The sequence below is a fragment of the Hesperophylax consimilis genome, chromosome 20, assembly GCF_061612785.1.
Source record: "Hesperophylax consimilis isolate HC1 chromosome 20, BYU_Hcon_1.0, whole genome shotgun sequence".
Taxonomy (NCBI): domain Eukaryota; kingdom Metazoa; phylum Arthropoda; class Insecta; order Trichoptera; family Limnephilidae; genus Hesperophylax; species Hesperophylax consimilis.
The window spans coordinates 17,762,384-17,781,523 of NC_142855.1; the positions used below are offsets into that span (position 1 = coordinate 17,762,384).

The 19,140-nt window shown below is 34.5% G+C and overlaps 1 long non-coding RNA gene across 2 annotated transcripts; it reads left to right on the plus strand.

The window, feature by feature from the left end:
• The first annotated feature begins 300 nt into the window (after nucleotides 1–300).
• LOC149414229 (uncharacterized) lies at nucleotides 301–3,185 on the plus strand. Of its 2 annotated transcripts, none has more exons than XR_016304087.1 (3): nucleotides 301–383; nucleotides 1,010–1,609; nucleotides 3,072–3,185. It is a non-coding gene; the product is annotated as an uncharacterized LOC149414229 (long non-coding RNA). The 2 variants fall into 2 exon arrangements; XR_016304086.1 differs by having other exon boundaries at nucleotides 305–413.
• Nucleotides 3,186–19,140: the final 15,955 nt, after the last annotated feature.

Genomic DNA, 19,140 nt, shown 5'->3' on the forward strand with positions numbered 1-19,140 from the left:
ATTATATTGTCTATGGTTACGCCTTTTTTATAGTTTCTATCCTAGTCGATGGTGAGTATGTGTAGTAGTGACGTATATTTTTCAGTTACTGACTTTTATCTATGGCAAACATGTGTAGTGGTGACGTATATTTTTCAGTTACTGACTTTTATCTATGGCAAACATGTGTAGTAGTGACGTATATTTTTCAGTTACTGACTTTTATCTATGGCAAACCCATGGGCTATACCCATGGGCTCAGTACTAAAAACCCGAAGATATTGATCTAGTGAGTGGTTCATTTATGGATATATGGATTAGGTTGACTTGACATTTGACACGTATCTTGGCTTCCGTATTTCTAAATGAATAAATAATTCATTCATCCTGCTTTATTCCGAAAAGTAATACAATCTTCTTGCATAAATGGGATGGTATTCAAACATTTTTCATACAGTTTTGAAATAAATTTTAGGTAAAGTTATTCTTGGGACTACCACGCAGAATACACATTATTAGTTGCCAAAAACAATGTTTTTATTTATAACTCAAACTATAAAACTAAAAATCTATGAAACAAATGCGTTTTTTTATGTTTTTAGTTTGGGTTTAGGTAAAAAAGATTAAATAAATTGACTAATACCCTATTTAATTATTAATTATAGGTTATGGTTTTCTTAACATGACAGATGGTCGCCACATTATGTAAAATATTCATTTCGATTTGAACGAAAAAGCTAATAAATTGCACTTGTTTCCCTGCTCTGAAAACTGAAATAGTCATTTTTTATTGCTACTGTTGAATCGAAGGTTTGTTTTTGTTTAAATGCATATTACGAACGGTATTCGTGGATCAAAGTTTAACAAAATGAGTAGTTACGTGATAAAAAACGTTTTATTTATTTACATTGTATTTTTATAGTATAACGTATTAGAAACGTTTCGTAACTTAGTTCGATGAGTCCTAACAAACTCTTTTCTTAAAAATTTATTCAGCAAATAGCCTTTAAATTTTACTGTTTTGTTCCAGGATTAATTAATTTGTGAACCGATTCCAAATATCAGCATTTTTTTAACATTTTTAAAATTACAATGGATCTTCTCAAAACGAATAGTTTCACAATAAAAGTGGAACCAAATCCTGATGAAGAAATTGGAAGTGAAATTACCGATAATTTCCAATGTATCGACTCGAAGAGTCACTCTATCAAGGTGGAACTAGGGTCTAAAGAAGAACTCAATGGTGAACTTACGAACATTTTTAATCCCAGGGAAATCACCATCAAGGTGGAACCAATGGTTTCAGAAAACAGAGTTGAACTTTCCGATAAGTTTCTAAACCCGGAGAACGGGGAGTTAGGATCAAAAGAAGAAAAAGGAGATGAACTTATCCATACTTTAAAATGTCTCAAGACAGAGAGAATCTCCATAAAAGTGGAACCAGAACCTAAAGAAGAAATCAAAAACAAAGTTAATGAGTTTATAAACCCAGAGAGTATCACTATCAAGGTGGAACCAATGGTTCTCGAAGATGAAAAAGTTGAAATGCTGTGCAGAGATATTGAGATAGATTTACCCGATGTTAAGAACAAATGTTTGGCATATTCAGAGTCTACTGATACGACGACTGGTAAGAAAACTTTATTGTGTAAATAATAATTCTTTCATAAGAAGCAATTACTTTGTGGTTAGACATTATATTTTAAAAAATAAAACAAACACTTTGTATTTAACCACGAATAAGTATTATTTTACACATCGACCGGTTTCGCTTCAACCAAGCTTCATCAGGATATAATAATAAGTTATTATTATATCCTGATGAAGCTTGGTTGAAGGGAATCCCATCGATGTGTAAAATAATAAATATACGTGGTTAAATACAAAGTGTTTGTTTTATTTAAAAAAATAATAATTCAATTTATTGGAATAACTTTTGAAGTTTTACACCCAGTAATGTAGTAGTTAATCATTAAAACCTCAACTTGTAATATTAAATTGTTGAAGACAATATTAACGATTCTTAAAGGAAAATTTTAAACAGAAATCGCTAATCGTCTTTAATAATTGAATATTTATGTATTTCTTTAAAAAGAAAGACAAACATTCCCGGATTACGAATAACCTGATAATATTTGAAAATCTCCCACTACCACCACGGTAAGCGGAAAATGGTGCTTGTGTCGTGATAGAGGATTTTAACCCGCCGAGGAATTGAACGTACGACACTTGGGTGGGACCCAAATGCTATGCCAACTCAGCCACTGACCGGTCAATGTAAATTAAACATAAAACAGAACGAGACCAAGAAAAATCTTAACGGTCGCAACTGGGAAACGAATCCGTGATCTCTGACTTATCGGGTCAAGGATTTTAACTAACCACTATTGAGACCTGATTATTTTCCGTAATTATTTTCGTTCTCATATTTCAATTTTAGATTTGTCTCGACAGATACATTTTAAGACAGAGATCTTGGGTTCCATTCCCAGTTGCGACCGTTACCTATTTATTTTCTGTGTAATTTTAGTGTTATCTCCTTTGCAATGGTTATAATAATTTTTTCTAAGGTAGTGGATTTTTGAATTTAGGGTTCCGGGTTCAGTTTAGAATATATTATAGGACAGATGCCATTTTAAGTTACACAAATAAACTTTTAGCTCTCGATGCAAAATTCTCCTATAGCTTCCATACGCTGCGGTACTGTCTGGTACGGTACTGGCTCAAAAAGAGGAGAAATTGTAATACGGCTCAATACCCCAAAAAAGAAACAATAATACTACTTGCCGTTATTATCCTACTCTCGTATCGTTAACCGATTAGAACAGAACAGAGATAAAGCTTTAGGTAAAGTTTAAGGTTAGGTTATGTTAGTGGTGTTTTCTTCAATCAAATTTTATCTTGGAACCACTGGTAACATAGCTGTTTATTTATTCAATAGTTAATGAAACACTTTGTTTTAACCACCGATTTAATCAATGGTTCCTTCGTTAGGTACACAGTATGCTTTGTACCCCGATGAATGATCCTAGTTCCGAAACATGTTGATGTATATATTTTTAAAACAATGTGTATCATTTTTTTCATTACAGAAGCACACCGGGAAACACCGGGAGAACATGTTCAATCGTCTTCAAACACAAAGTCTTTTTCGTGTTCCATATGCAACTATTCGTTTTCACGAGAGTGTGATTTAAAAAGGCACACGTTGGTTCACAACGGGGAAACACCGTTTTCGTGTTCCATCTGTAATTATTCGTGTTCACGAAAGATTGATTTAAGAACGCACATGATGGGTCACAACGTGGAAAAGCCATTTTCGTGTCCGGACTGCCATTATTCGTGTTCACGAAACTCACGACTAACACAACACCGTCTGATTCACAGCAAAGTAAAACCATTCTCGTGTTTGGACTGCAACTATTCATTTTCACAGCAGTATTTATTAAATAAACACAAGCTTACTCACAGCAGTACGAAACCATTCTCATGTTCCAACTGTAACTATTCATGTAAACGAAAATATGATATGACAATGCACGCTGTGATTCACAGCGGAGACAAACCATTTTCGTGTTCCGATTGCGAGTATACATGCTCACGAAAGAAAGATTTGAACTTACATATGAAAAATCACAGCGCAGAAAAACCATTTTCATGCGCCGTGTGTAACTATTCGTGTTCACGAAAGGCGCGATTGAAAGAACACCAACTAATTCACCGCGATAAACCATTTTCGTGTCCCGACTATAATTCTTCTTTCCCACGAAAGTATTTATTAAAGAGACATGTTACAGTTGTTCACAGCGGAGAAAAACCATTCTCGTGTTCAGACTGTAACATTTCTTTTTCGAAAAAGTTTTTACTTACTAGACATATTGCTACTAGTTGTGGCCAAAAACCTTTCTCGTGCTCAATTTGTAGTTACACTTCTTTGATTGAATCAGTTTTGAAGCAACACGAATTGACTCACGATGCAGAAAAACCATTTGTATGTTCTGTTTGTCAACAGACATTTTTACGAAAGTTTGATTTAGAAAGACACGTCTTGACTCACAGTAGATTAAAGCTTTTCTCGTGTTCCGTCTGTGACTATTCGTGTTCACGAAAGTCGCAATTGAATAGCCACTATGCGATGAAACACAGCTTAGAAAAACCATTTTCGTGTTCTGCATGTATCTATTCATGTTCACAAGAATCAGTTTTAAAGAAACACGTGTTGACTCACTCAGAAGCAAAGCCATTATGTTCTTCTGTAATTTAATTTTAAACATTATTTGTTATTTTATATTAGTTTTAATTGAATGTTGATATTAAATTAATTTTTAATTCAATAATAAACCTGTTTTTAATTTGATACAAACTATTTAATTAAAAAAATGTCAATCAAAGAAGCGAAGCTAGCAGTCCACAATGCAGTGCTGATACCAACTCTGATGTATCGCAGTGATGCATGGACCTGGAAGAGGAAGGATGAAAGTTGACTGAATGCTGTAGAAATAAGATCACTGAGGCGTATTTGTGATAAGACTTTGTATGGCCGTGCAGTGTGGGAACCGGAAATATTTTTTATTTTTTTTATTTGTTACAATACTCATATATTAATACATTATTTGATAATGTGGACATCGTTGGGTGCTTTACCCGTGCTGAGGCCCTCATTTTACAGTTTAAAAAGTAATTAATAAAATTATACGAAATCTCTAAATAGTTCAAAACACTTCTGCGTGTGTGTGTTTCTTCTAAACTGTACAACGGAGTTTAATGGGGTTTTCACTATCATTTAGAGGATTTCTTTCGGAAGGTTTACTTATTTATAATACATGGATATTATATTTATTGAAAGTAGAGAAATGTCGACAACGCCGGGTACATGTCAGATAATGAAATAATAAATTTAAAATAAAATTGAGATAATCAAGAAAAAAAACAGTAGTTCTGGTGCCTCTCTATGAGGTACGGTTGTACATAATAATATGTGCATTGTATTGTGTTGTGTATTATGTATTTGATTTCTTTAATTCATCTTTTTGTTTGGTCTCTAAAACGTTTTTGTGTATAATTGTCGTATGTCTAGCAAGGCAAATATGCAAATATTTGTTCTGTGCTAGTCAATCTATATTTTTTAAGTACTATCTTTATAACGGTTTTTGTGCGAATTCAATCTGACCGATAGCCGATTTTGTTGCTCCTCTCCAAACAATGATTTAATATTCTACTGTGGATTGAAAAAGTGCGAAGTATATTTTTCTCATTTGTTTTAGTTTTTATACGCTTAGGAAAGTGTGAATTGTTTTGAGGAGTTTATTTGTGATTTGTTGTGATATGATGTGTCAATCCATCTGAGGTTGTAGTCTATTATTCCGAGATATTTTATTTGTTCCGTTTTTTTCTAGAGAAAAGCAATCGCAGATTTTGGTGCTTATACATTGGTGTATTTTTAAGGTTTTTTTATTATTTTTTTGATGATTTACAATATGTTGTGAATTTTGTTTTTGATATATTTGGATTATATGTTTAGTGTAAGTATGTTTGTGTGTCGCCAGGTTTTCACTCGCGTACCTAATTCCTAATCCTTCCGATTTATTGTAGACATTTAAGATTTTAAGAGTAACAAACTATTTCACTGGCTATTTGCATATTGCATGAGTTCATTTATGTAGATAGTGAATAGAACAGGTCCTAATATGCCACCTTGTGGGACTCCATATGTAATCGGCAGTGGCTTGCTAGAATGGTGATTAATTTTTATTTGCTGAGTTCTGTTACTCATATAAATTTTCATAAGTTGGAGTTCCTTGCCTTTGATACCAGTATCAAAGTTTTTGATATCAGTTCAGTGGCAGATTGATTCAGAGGCTTTCGCTAAATCTAGATATTTGGCTATTCATGTTTGCCCATGACCAATCTAGGTTGCTATGTAAATAATCTATTACATATGCCTAAACCTCTTTTATGCCTCTTCTTTCTCTAAATCCATATTTTTTATCTTTGAGATTAATTTGTTTTCTTCTGCAAATTTTATAATTTGGTTTTTTAATACTCTTTCGAAGATTTAGTAAGATAGTGAGATTAACAGTGTAATTGGTTTACAGTTGGTTATTTCCATGTTGTCTCCTGTTTCATAAATAGGGAAATCAAGACCCATAAAAGTTATCTTAAGAAGTTCGTCAGTGCCAATGAATATTCTCCGTAAAAAAAACTTTTGTTTAACCAACTCCCCTATCAAAATTTTAACTGCACAGAAGCTAGGTACAAAAAAGCTTTAATATCATATCTTTTAAATCATGGCCAATAAAATGTAAGTCTACTCATACTTACGTAAAAAGTCAAATAAATATACCTATATATAAAATGAACTGTCTGGGGCAACTGAGGAAACTTGGGTCAATAATAATAGTCAATAAGGTGAACCAACAGCTTGATTGGCACTTACCTACTCTCAACCAAAACCTGAAAATAAATGCATACATTTTAGCTATTGTAATATATTATATCATGTATCTATACTATCATATATTTCAATCAATACTAATCTAACCTAGTCTACCTATAAGTTTTGCATGTACCTACCTGTATCTATTACTTTTTATATCCATCTAGAGTTTCTGTTAATTGTATATTTTCTGATGTCACTGTTTATAATTTACTGTCTATGGTATATTTTATACCGTTGATATTAAAATAAATAAATAACCAAGCTTTTTTTAAGTGTACTTAAAGATTTGTGTTATTATAAGGTTTAAAGCTTCTAAAAAACTTGGATATGATGGCCATTCCTTCGTTATTTTTGTTTCTGGTATCACCACTGACACTTTTAAGAAGTGGAAAGTCCCACATTCCTCGAAAATTTAAAGTTTTTTCCACGTGGACAGCTTTTTTGTGAAAATACGTGATTGTAGTTTTAGTAAATAAATATACATAAAAATTATATTTACGAGTTTTAACAGTTAAGCTGTACAAAAATGTACGTAATTATTAATTATCTATTAATTTTGTGATTTTTTTGTTCATATCTGATTTCAATGAATAGTTTTGCCATATTGAGTTCAATGTTCTGTTTTTTTAGTATGGCTAGGTCATCAGACACGTCCCCAAGAAAATTTCCGGAAGCCAAGACACTATTGTGAAACACTCAACATTATCAAAGGGAAATAGCAGCCATTACAGGTATTTTAAATTTAAAGTCTGTGGTTAACAGGATAAATTAGAAAATCAATCAAAACCTGCCCCATGAAGTGGATCACAATGGGAAATGTGGCAGAAAACGAATCACTACACCTCGTACTAACCGCAAAATCAGAGACGTCAGTCTCCAAAACCACAAAAAGACTGTGGCTCGTCTGATTTTGATGATCAACGAAGAAGGTATCGAACTCTCCCAAAGGACAGTCCAGAGGAGATTGGCTGAGGAGAACCTCATTGGTCAACGGCCAGCTAAAAAAACCTCGCCTCACGGTAGATATGTGGAAAAAACTACTGGAATGGGCAACGCACATCAAAACATAACTATTGAGAACTGGAATATGGTAATTAACATTTTTGTGGTTTTCAAACTTCAATCAAACACCCTACCAGTATCATGGTGTGGTCAGTCATCTCTTCCAAAGGGATGGGGCGCCTCCACATCGTGCAAGGGACTATGAGGCAGGATCAGTACAGACCAGTAATGGAAAATCGATCACTCCTCAAGTCGGAGAATGGTTCCCTGGTGGCAAGGAATACGTCTTTATGCACAACTCCGCACCCTGTCATAAAGCCAGGACTGTCACTGCATTCCTGGCTGAAAAAAATGTGCAGGTTTTACCTTGGCCGGGGAATTCCTCTAACATGAACCCTATTGAAAACCTGTAGGAGCTCTCCAAGAGGGAAATTGCCAAGGAGGTGATCACAACGAAGCAGCAGCTCATCGAAACCCTCATCCGGGTGTGGCATCATTACCTTAACCTAAAGATTGATGCAAAACTATGCATTGAGAGTATACCACTGCGGCTAAAGGCGATATTACGAAATATAAACTTTCTGTGAGATAATGTTTGAAAATAATAAAATAATCGCAGATTAAGGACAAATAAGGGGCATAAATTTTCCAAATTCAATGTCCTTTTTAATAAATAGTAATAACCGCACCTAAAATCATAAACATCTTTGTTTTATGAATACAAAGTGTGAAAAACACATTTTCCATATGTAACGTATGGAATTTTAGGTAGGTACATTCCAATGTTTAAAAGGAAACGGTAGAGCTGAGATCTCATCTCAAGATTGTGGGAATAATTTCCTGTCAAGTAAGTTAAGTGATCATAAATAAAAGAGTGAGTTCTTAATGGAAAATATATTGAAACATCAAAAGCAACTACAAAGGAGTACAGATGATAAACATGTAACCATAGAAATAAATATAGGCACATACCCGATGGACTCTTGAATTAAACTAAACTAACTTAACGTGAAACGAAAGAACGACAACGAATGGCGAACGAAGACTTGCTCTCAGCAGCGGGGAACGGACCCGAGTCGAAAGCCAGGACATCCTTCTCTTGGTGGCAGCGGGAGGACAGCAACTCCCTCAATGGACGCCTGGAGGGGCATCAGGCCTGCAGCACGTGGTAGTCGACCAGACTCTTCAACGGAGCCAAGACAGCAATCCGTTTTCTTAGTGGCAGCGGGACACTCCGCCGAGAACAACCAGCCACAGCCAGGACCAAACCAATCTCGGTTTCAAGTCCGAAACACGAGCACTCCGTCATGACCATCGGCCAACACTCAATAAAAGCGGGATTCCATATTCCCCACTAAAATAATAACAAACACGAACTGTACGTGAATGGATAAACACTCCGCGCCTTTTTTAAAAGAAATTATAACTCCTATTCACATGATTAACTCAGATTCAAGCCCCTTTAAAGGAGAGTGACTGGATCCACCGACCCATCGGCCTAATGGGCCGGGGAGGAAGTGACCATAAACAAAACTCCACTTCCTTCCTTCAAAATATTGCCAAAGTTCGAAAAAAATACCCATAGACAAAATAAACCCAATTAAGCAAGAACTTCTCTTGTCACAAATATTTATGTGACACATAGTTGTCCTTATTAATTTGGCAACCCACTGTATATTGAACAAGAATAAATAATAAAATGTGAGGTGGCAGTAATGTTTATGTTTTAATGTTTTCATTTTTCTAATTTTGACGAAAAAAATTAAGGTGAGCCATTTTAAACCTTTTTATGTTGGATTCCATCATTTAAATGTTTCAAAAATTAAATATTCATTTCTAATGATAAATTTTGAAAGCGTATTTTATCACCTTTCAGAAATAGTTTTTAGTTTTCGGATTCGTTCAGAACTATTACATTTATTTGGGTTTATTGAGAAACGGAAATACAAACAAATTCTCTGACTTTCTGACAGCATCTTAAGAAACATAGCGGTCAATATGCCAGAGGCCTGAAGGATTAAAGGTTTTATCGGTACAAAGGGATCGATGTTGGTGACAGTCCCCATACACACCGAGAACCCTAGGAAATATCCACAGATTCAATAAACGAAGTAGAGTTGACAATGTAATGATTTTATTTTTAATAAATTTATATTTGAATAATTTATCGATTTAAAAGAAATTCCTGTTAAAAAAAAAACTTGCATATGGAGTTTTTTGTCACTATCTTGATTTATAAAATAAAATTATTGTGTAACTCCATTAATGGAGGACTGAGCGCAGTTGGCGCTAGCAAAAATGTGTCCAAAGAAGCAAAGTTAGCAGTCAACAATGGAGTGCTGGTACCTACCCTGATGTATGGAAGTGAGGCGTGGAACTGGCAGAGAAAGGATGAAAGTAAATTGAATTATGGAGAAATGAGATCCCTGAGGCGTATGTAAGGTAAAACAGGTGGAGAAATGTGGAGATCCGCCACGAAGACGAGGCTGATGTAAGCGTAGTGAGTAAGATTAAGAAAGGGGACGCTTAGATGGTTTGGGCATGTGGAGCGAATTATAATTTTAAGCCATCAAAATATTTATTTTAATAAGTCGTATTTTTTATTTTAAATTCCATTATTTTTGCATAGTAAAAATGGCAAGTTTTCTTTTAAGTCACAAATTATTGCCAAAATATGCTTCTAAAATCGTGAAAAATGGTGTAAAACACAAATAAATAAAGTACCATATATTCATAGATTTTTACTCTACCCTTTGATTTAAAAAAATATTAGTCAGTTTGGTCAAGTATTTTGGCCACAAATTCAAATTGAAGTTTTGTATGAAGAATGCCGCACAGCCGTTCCTCTGTATGTACTTATAAGGGTTGGGTTCTGTTTGAAATAAAATAATGTGTTCTGGAACTCACTTTCGTTTATTGATAAGTAAATTATTCATTGTGAACCAGCGCAGTTAGTCCCTTGGATAGTGGCAATAGCAACACTTAAATACCATCTGTATGGCCCTGGTGAAATCATAATCGATACATTGCTTGAAATAGTTTTAGCCGTGTTTATGTTTGATGGCTAGGTTTCCTAAACTTATTATACTCCCTTCAGCCGCACACACACTAGAATCGGGGATAATCATAGTCCCACTGCCTCTGTGCAGTATAGACTCTTGTGCGATATTTAGATAAAAAAACACATAAAATATTTATTTTGACATTTTTTAAAAGGTTTCCAGAAATTAAAAAATAAAATTGGTGGAAATCCTTGGAAACACAAGTAAATATAAACGGATTTGTGCGATATGTAAAAGAAATGAAAGAAAACACATGTCGCGACAATTTATGCAAAAAAAATTGACTCCTAGGTCCCACACAGGTCAAATAAATCTATTATCTGCTCAAGCAAAAATTTTGTATTCTGAAAATGTTTGACAATACACCTCTATAAGATCGCATGATTGCATGATTTTTTTTTATAAGATAGAATATTTGAAATTATTTCTTCTACCATTGTGCGAAAATTTTGTTTGTACAATGACGGAGGACTTAGCTAAGAGTGGAATTAAAGCCATGGTGAGTGGGAACCAGACGCATTGTTAACTCGGCCAATAATTTACACTAATTACTTATCGGCTGAATTAAAAATAACGTGTAAATATTTTTTGGGGTTATCACATGGTTGCTTTCTGGGTCCTGGATTAATATCATTTACATATTTCGTTAGATCATGCCATCTTCAACACCAGTCTTCGAAGCATTTGATGTTTCATTCTTGCTGACACTGCCACGAGAGACTGAACAAATAGTTTTTTTCATAATGTATTGTTTCATAGTGCTTTCACTCAAACGAAGTCTTGAATTCCGTAAGTCTAAACTTAAACTTTAGGGTGCACAGTTTACACCCGCGCTGTGCAAGCGGGTTAGCTACAGAGCATCGGACCATCCCAGTCCGAATCTTTTATTAATGATGGTTTGAAACGTATTCTTATTTAAATGTATTCTTACTTTCCCTATTGGCTACTTTCGACAAGAAAACACATACTCAAAATAATGTACTCACTCTCTACTTAATATTATTATTATCTTGATCGAATTTTTATTTTTGTTTTATGAGTCATATCACCACCATGATATTGTACACGAGATATAAATTATTCTTCTCAAGTATCTATCAAGTGTATACATTAATGTTTGTTTTATAAAATGCTTTTATCCGTTATTTTATAACACTACATATGTATTCTTACTTTCCCTATTTGCCACTTTCAACAAGAAATAGACATAGACTAATCACACACTATATGTATCTTCCACTAGTCTAACTATTGCTCGTACACATGTGAAACATACACAACAACTCAAGTTCGATTCTATCATAAGATTGTAACGATTAAACATCACAAATTATAACATTAAGAGATATATTATAGACATAGACAAATCACACACTTACTTTCACATATTTTGGTTCCTTGGAACGGGCAATTTGCATAGTTAGGAACCAATAATTTCGACCTGATAAAGTACAATAATCTATAATCACTAAAAATATTTTAATTATATCTTTTATCTTATTGTACTGTGTGTAAATCTAATGGAATAAATAAATAAAATAAACAACCGTAAATCATTTTTGCATTTAATTGTGTCTTGTTAGGTGTATAGCCATCCTCTATATTGATTTGATGGTTGTCAGTTTCCCAACTTACTAATGGTTGGTTGGGTTTATAATTATCGTATTTAAGCGTATTAACACCATTTGGTTCCCAGCTGCTTACTGATGGTTTGTCAGGTTTATAACTACTAGTATTAAAGAGTTTTAACACCATCAGGTTTTGTACTTTCGTATTCAATTTTCCAACTAATTGGTGTTGTCTTGTCAGGTTCCCAACTTACAAATGGTTGGTTTGGTTTATAACTACCGGTTTCTTTATTATTAACACCATCATGTTCCCACTTTACTGATGGTTTGTTAGGTGTGTAACTACCGTGATTCGGAGTTGTAATACCATCGGGTTTCCAACTCACTGATGCTTTTTTGGTTCCATATCTGCCGTTTTTATGAGTTTTAATTCCATCGAGTTCCAAACTTACGGCTGGATTGTTAGGTTTATAACTACCAGATTCTAAAGTATGGTCACCATAAGGTTCCCAACTGAATGATGGTGTGTTAGGTGTATAACTATCGTATTCAAGCCTTTTAATACCATTAGGTTCAAAACTCAGCGAAGGTTTGCTAGTTTTATAACTACTGTATTCAATCGTTTTAATATCATTGGGTTCCCAACGCACTGGTGGTTTATCAGGCTTATAACTAACCTCATCTGTTTCCCAACTCACCGATGTTTTGCCAGGTTTATAACTTCCGGATACAAGCGTGTTAACTCCATCAGGTTCCCAACTCACCGATGGTTGGTTAGGTTTATAATTATCGTATTCAAGGGTTTTAAAACCATTGGGTTCCCAACTCACTGATGGATTGTTAGGTGTATAACTACCGTATTCAATCGTTTTAATACCATTAGGTTCCCAACTCACTGATGGTTTATTATGTTTATAACTATCGTATTCAAGGGTTTTAAAACTATTGGGTTCCCAACTGACTGATGGGTTTTTAGATGTATTACTACTGTATTCAAGTGTTTTAACTCCATCAGGTTCCCAACTCACCGATGGTTGGTTAGGTTTATAACTACCATATTCAAAAGTGTTAACATTTTCAGGTTCCCAACTTAATGACTTATTGGGAATATTAATTTTATGATCGCTAGGTTCCCAGCTCACTGATTTAATGGGTTTAGAACTACCATATTGAATAGTGTTAACATTTTCAGATTCCCAACTCACTGATGGCTCGATAGGTTTATAACTACCGAATGCAAGAGTTTTAACAGCGTCCGGTTCCCGACTCACAGATATCTTGTTGGGTTCATTAATTCTCTGGTCATTCGGTTCCCAACTCATCAATGGTTTAATTGGATTATAACCTTGTTGGTCACCCGAGCTTATTTGTGGTTTGTTGGGTTTAAATTCCATATTTGGGCCATAGAAGACCTCTGTATTGGGTTTCAACACAGCAGCCGGATGGTCACTAGAATCATCAAAATTCCACTCAATCGATGGCTTTACGCGTTTATAGATTCCATACGGACCAATGGAGTAAATCCAGCCAGGTGGTGGTTTTACTGGTGTATAAGAATTTTTGACACCCCTTACTGTACCATCGTTAGGTTTCAAACTCAAAAATTGTCCACTTGGCTTATGTATATCACCAGAAAACCACGTTATTGAAGATTTATTGGGTATATATTTATTGGGTGGACTGTTGTAATCACCGCCGCCACCAAGAGATAAGCCAATGGCGGGCTTATTGGGGTTATAACCATCTATTAGGTAGCTTTCGCCACTCTCCCAACTTATTGGAGGTTTATAACTGCTGGGTGGACCATCGGGAACACTGGTTAAAGTTAAACTAGAAGGTTGCTTATTGGATTGATACCCATACATTAGGTAGTTATCACCACCCTCGGGTTCCCAACTTATAGAAGGCTTATGACCAATGCTCTCATCTAGGGTCCAATCGATTCCAATTTTATTTGGTGTATATACAACAGGCTTGTCGGGTTTATAACCACCTGGTTGCTTACTTGGAACTTTATAGGGTTTATAACCTATGGGTTTCAATCCTGGTGACTTAATATATGTTTTGATAGATGGATCAATATATTCACCATCAAAATAATCCAATTTACCGTTATATTGGAGTTGAGACTTACAAACTTTATGTGGCCTTAAGTTCGGGCCACACGGCTCTTTTCTTATTATTTGTTTGTTGCAACCACCGAAGGAGGCTCTATTGTTATAGAAAGCACTTTTCGGGTCAAATCCACGCCCTCTACACCGTACAGGACCCGAAAGAGATCTAGACTTCGGTTTCACACCCTTATCGGATTGGTTCATCTCCTCCGAAGCAGAAATACCGGTTTTTTCTTCGATTTGATCAATATATTCTTCAGAAAGATTGTCCTTAAAGTTCGGTTCATTTTTTGCAGCACCTTGTTTTGCAAGTTTTGAATATTCTTCAACAAGCCTTAAATCTTCATTCTCAAGGTGTGAATCTTCTGCAAGCTTTGGGGCTACTTCTGCAAGCTTTGAAACTTCTTCTGCAAGCTTTGAATCTTCTTCCACAAACTTTGGATCTTCTTCCACTAGCTTTGATTCATCTTCCGCAAGCTTTGAATCTTCTTTCGCAAGCATTGATTCATATTCCGCAAGCTTCGGATCTTCTTTCGTAAACGTTGGTTCATCTTCCGCAAGATTTGGATCTTCTTCGGCAAGTTTTAAATCTTCTTTTTCGACTTTAAAATCTTCTTCTGCAAGATAATCGTTGATATAATTTGATTCAGCATCTCCTATTTTTTCTTCCACCAGATTTTTTTCCACAAGTTTTGAATCTTCTTCCGAAAGCTTTGTTTTTTCTTTCGCAAACTTTGGTTCTTCTTCCGAACGCTTTGATTTATCTTCCGCAAACTTTAAATCGTCTTCTGCGAGTTTAAAATCTTCTACTGCAACATAATCGTGGATATAATTTGATTCAGCATCTCTCATTTTTTCTTCCGCCAGATTTTTCGATTTCTCCGTAAGATTGGAATCTTCTTTTGCAAGCTTTATATATTTTGCGAGTTCAACATCTTCTACTACAACAGATTCAGCATCTCCTATTTTTTCTTCCACCAGATTTTTTTCCGCAAGCTTTGTATCTCCTTCCACAAACTTCGGATCTTCTTCCGCAAGCTTGAAATGTTCTTCTGCAAGCTTTAAATCTTCTTCTACGAGTTTAAAATCTTTTTCTTCAACATAATCATTATAATTTGATTCAGCATTTCGCATTTCTTTTTCTGCCAGATGTTTTTCTTCTTTTGTCTGTTTTATTTTACCCAACTTTAAAGGCGGTGTAAGATTAATTTCCCTTTCTGCATTTTTTTCTCCAAAATAATCCTCGGAAAGTTTTAATTCTTTTTTAACAATATTGGATTCTACATCTTCTAATTCTTCTTCCAGCAGGTTTTTTTCTTCTTTTGAAACATTAACTTCAATGGGATTTAGTTCAACAGCTATCATTTCTTCTTCCATCGTGTTCTTTTCTTCTTCCGTCGGTTTTATTTTACTCAATTTCAAAGAGGACCATAGAGACATATTTTTTCCAGTATTGTTTTCCAACAATTCTTCTTTCAAAATATTATCAGCATTATAAATTGATTCAGCTGCCCCTAATTCTTGATCCGTAATTATTTTTCCTTCTTTCGTCTCTTTTATATTATCCAACCCCAAAGGTTTTGGGGTTGGGTTGTCTAGATTATTTCCTTTGAAATCTTTTTCTGCAACGTTACCATCAACAGAATTTGATTTCACGGCGTTTAATTCTCCTTCCACCACGTTTTTTTCTTCCTTTGTCTGCTTTATTTCACCCAACCTTAAAGAGGACGCAGGATCAATTTCTTTTTTTGCTTGTTTTAATTCTTCTTCTGTGAGCTTTGTTTCTATTTCCGCAATATTATCTTCAACAGAATTTGATTTCAAAGCGTCTAATTCTCGTATCACCAGATTTCGTTCTTCTTTCGTCAGATTTATTTTACCTAACGTTAAAGAGGATTCAAGATCAATATGCTTCTCTTCGAATTCTTTGACGAGAATTTTCATTTTTTCCTCTGCAACATTATCTTCGATAGAATTTGGGCCAACAACTCCTATTTTTTCTTCAGCCAGATTTGTTCCATCTTTCGTTTGATTTATTTCACCCAACCTTAAAGAGGATGCAAGATCAACGTTGTTTTCTGCAACTTCCAATTCTTCTCTCGAGAACTTTATTTCTTCTTCCGCAACTTTTTTTTCAACAGAATTTGAATTCCCAGCGTCTAATTTTTTATCCACAAGTTTTTTTTCTTCCTTCGATTGATTCAAAAATGTTTTGAGAATCATCTCTTTTTCTTCAGGCATTTCTTCTGGAAGTTTCATATCTTCTATTACAAACTTATCTTCAATAGAATTCGGTTCGACGAATTCCATTTTTTCTCCTACCAGATTTTGAATTTCCTTCGTTTGATTTATTTTATCTAACGCTAAAGAAGATTCATAATCTTTTTCAACATGTTTAATTTCTTCTTCCATCGGTTTCATTTCTTCTTTAGCCTCATTCATACTACCCAGTCTTAGAGAGGACGTAAGATTCACATAGTTTCTAGCAATACTGTCTTCAAATTCTTCATTTTGAAGTTTCATTTCTTCTTTCTTTCTTAATTTAACAGCTTCTAATTCTGCTTCCGCAAGATTTTTTTTACTCAGCGTTAAAGATGAATCATAATACATATCTTTTTCATCATGTTTCTCTTCAAATTCTTCTTCTGAAAGTTTTATTTTCCCCGCGATATTATCTTCAACAGAATTTGGTTTAACACCTTCCTTTTCTTCCTCCTTCGGTTTTACTTCTTCTTTAGCCTCATTTATATGACCGAAACTCAAAGAAGTAAGATTCAAATCTTTTCCCGCATTTTCGTGTTCAAATTCTTCTTCCAAAGGGTTAATTAGTGCTTTAGCAACATTCTCTTCAATTGGATTTAGTTCAACAGCTTCCGACTCGACTAGGTTTGTTATATCTTTCTTCTCTATCATTTCACCCAACGCGGAATTTGAAGCATTTTTTAATTGTTGTTTTTCTCGTTTTATATCCTCTTTTTCTTCGGTAGGATCAATTTCTTCTTCTGTGTGTTTTGTTTCTCGACTCCGAACGTCAAATGATTTCAAATCATCTTCAACGTCTTTAGATATTGATTTAGACGAAACAACCACAGTAAATGACACTATCAATATAGTAAAAAATGATATTTTCATTGTGCGTGCTTTCTGGAACATTGTTGGATTGGCATTATAAGTTTCATCATGAAAATGTACTGAGAAACATTGAAATAAATCTGGTTGATTTGCAAAACAATTAATTTGATATGGCTGCCGGAAACGAATGCTTTGACTAATGGTAATCCGATAAATCTAATGCGTGAATAACCAATGTGCACAGTTCCGAATTAGTTATTTATGAAACATTAAAAAAAATACTAAACATATACACAACTCGTTAAATACAGTCATTATCGCTCTGTTGAAACACTACATTCATAATCGAGACTTAAAGATTGCTTTTCAATGGATTTAGCCGTGTTTTGTGACCATGTGTAACATAGCCGGGTCATACTAAAGCTACGAAAGAGGAGGGAACCCAACCTTCCTTTCCTCATTTCCTTCATCTCATCAATGTACACCAATTGGAGATGCCATGGCCGCACTAGCTTGGCGCAACTGGAGCTTTTGTAATGACTTCTATGGCAGAGTGGTAAGCGCTTTCATTCTGGACCCAAATAAATAAATTGATAAGATTTATTTTATTATTGCCTAAAAAATAAATTAATTATATCCAGTAAAATTGCACTTCTTTTCAAAGTGAAATATAACAAATATGACAAAGTAGTCCTAGAGAGAAGTCAAAAGCACGTTATCGAAGACAATCGTTTTCCTTTTTTTTGTTATTTGTTTTTGGGGTGTTATGCCGTGTTGCGCTAACTCTTTCTTTAGCCAACGTTTCGGACAACGTTACAGTGTCCATCATCAGGGCAGATGTGCCCTACACATCACACATCTGCCCCGATGATGGACACTGTAACGTTGACTAAAGGAGTTAGTGCAACCCGGGGTAACACCCCAAAAACAAATAGCAAAAATACTTTTGGCCGTGAAAATCTCATATCATATTAGTCGTTTTCCTTCTCACACATCTTGAATGAAAACGAAAAAGACAGAATATACTAAAACGTACGAACTCTATCTGGGAATACTATATTCCACTACAGCCCTGGTGAAATAACACAATCGAAATGTTACTTTTAATGAAATTAGCCGTGTTTGATAATAAGATCTGAATACTTAGGTATTTTTCAACTAACTTCTTCTCCATTTCCCTCCCCTCCACATATCCCTTCACCCTCAAAAAAACCTTTGGGGATATCATAGTACCGCTGGACATGGGCAGTAAGGACTAAATCTGTAAATTCGATACTGGCTGACATTAATAACAAAATAAATAGGTAGTTTTAAAACAATGGCACAGCTTTCTGTTTAAATTTTCACTCCGCAACAAATCGTAACATGCTTGAAATTTACAAAAATAAAACATTATTACACAAGTCAGAAGCAAGGCTTAAAATCACGATTTAACGGAATTCTAATCAGAAAATTTATAAATTTCACCGTCACGGTTTAACAATTTTATTTAAAACTAATTGCTTCGTTTCTTTTGTCATTACATTTAGACTGATTTGTATATTACAATATATTATTGACGGCTTTTGTTTGAAACACTGTGAAGAACGGAGAACAATTTTGACCAATGCAGCAGGTTTTTCAACGAAGTCTTAAAATCACTAATTATTATCAATGTTGAACAAGTCGAGATGGATTGTGTTTTTGGTGGTTTATTCTTGTGGGGCTTTTTCAAAAACAAGTGACAAAGATATTGGTTTAGAAATAATTGATTCGGATGAGAAAATTGATGGTTTTAATTTTGCTGATGATTTAAAGAAATCGAAAAAAGATGATAAAGATAAGTTATTAAATTCAGAAACCAAGTTAATGAACGGTGTAATATACCCTGAATTATTAAATGAAGGAATTAATGGTAGATCAAG